Source organism: Elephantulus edwardii, unplaced genomic scaffold, assembly GCF_000299155.1.
Source record: "Elephantulus edwardii isolate Elephantulus edwardi_28Jun2011 unplaced genomic scaffold, EleEdw1.0 scaffold00070, whole genome shotgun sequence".
Taxonomy (NCBI): Eukaryota; Metazoa; Chordata; class Mammalia; order Macroscelidea; family Macroscelididae; genus Elephantulus; species Elephantulus edwardii.
In genome coordinates this window covers 693,876-695,464 of record NW_006399820.1, presented here as the reverse complement: position 1 = coordinate 695,464, position 1,589 = coordinate 693,876, and the positions used below count along the sequence as shown (strand labels likewise).

General features: G+C 38.1%; 1 protein-coding gene across 1 annotated transcript in view; it reads right to left on the bottom strand.

The window, feature by feature from the left end:
- The window catches only part of SLC17A1 (solute carrier family 17 (organic anion transporter), member 1), a 96,524-nt gene that overhangs the window by 40,745 nt on the left and 54,190 nt on the right, over positions 1 to 1,589 (bottom strand). The window lies entirely within an intron of this gene.

The following is a 1,589-nucleotide window of genomic DNA, read 5'->3' as shown; positions in this document are numbered from 1 at the left end:
AGATTCCCATTCTTCTCAGAGTCAGCCATAGTTTGTTATGATCCACACAGTCAAACGCCTTTGCATAATCATTATTTTTTTAAAAAAATATATAATTTGCTTTGGTGTCCATTACTTATTTATTTACATTCTACAATTTATTTGTAGGTGTCTATATATACCTGCTGCAGAAGGTCAAGGACTGTAGTCTTCAATATGGATTGAAGCTCAACATGAAGAAGACAAAGATTCTCACCACTGGCCAATTAGCAGCACCATGGTAGATGGGGAAAGGTTGGAGGTTGTTAAGAATTACAGATTGCTCAGCTCCACAATTGACATCTTGGCACCAGTAATAAGGAAATCAAAAGATGAATTTCATTGGGAAAATCTGCTGTCAGAGACCTCTCCAGAGTGCTGAAAAAAAAAAAAAAAGCAAACAACATAAAACTATCTCAGTCTAGAGACTAAGGTGTGCCTAATCCAGACCACGGTCTTTGCAACTATTTGTTATGCTTCAGAAAGCTGGACAATGACTAAGGATGACAGAAGAAGAACCGATGCCTTTGAAATGTGGTGCTGGAAGAGTCTTAACATGCCATGGACAGCAAAGAAGACAAATAGGCCTGTCTTGGAGATGGTGAAACCAAGTTTTTTTTTTTTTTAAGCTAGAATTTTGAAGGTCCATCTAACATACTTTGGGCACATGGCCAGGAGAGACTGGTCCTTGGAGAAGGTCATCATGCTTGGATTGGTGGAGGGACAGTGCAGGAAAGGAAGACTCTGATGAGATGGATTGATACAGTAACTGGGGCAATGGGAGTTCGTGTGTCAAAATTAGTGAGACTGGCTCAGGAGAGGGCAGAGTTCAGAGGTGCTTACGTAGTGTTGCTGTGGGTCACAGGCGACTGGATGGCCCATAACAGCAACAGCAACAGCAACAGCAACATACAAATATAAACTGCTGTCTTTCTATTTTGCAGTTTTTGGAAACATATTCTTTTAAGATGCTGTTTATACCACATTTACCTCTAATTCCCCCCCCCCCAGATTCCATTCCTGTCCTTATTTTTTGTTTATGTTCCATTCTTAAATTCTAGTTGGATATTTCCTTATGTATCTTTTAGTTTGTCAATTTTATCTTCTTCCTATCTATTTTATGTTCTTGACTTTATTTTTGCATTAATGTTGCTTAAATAGTATCCCCTCTACACTTTTAATATTTTTCAATACTTAACCTAGATTTTAAATTATATACCTTTGCTTTCTCAAAGTATAGCTTTAAAAGTATACTTTTACAAATTCTCATTAATAATAGAATCTTAATGTAAATTTATTCAAATTCTTTCATATGTTATGTTAGTAATATGTTGTTGTTTTTGTTATGTTCCGTCGAGTTGCTTGTGACTCATAGTGTCCCTGTGTACAACAGCCCTAAACTCTGCTCTGACCTGTGCCAATTGCACTGTCTCTGATACATCCATTCCAATAACCCTACTCACTGAATCAATCCACCTCATAGAGGGCCTTCTTCTCCTGTTCTGTCCCTCTACCCTCTCAAGCATGATGTCCCTCTCCAAGGACCAGTCCCTCCTTACAACATGTCCAAA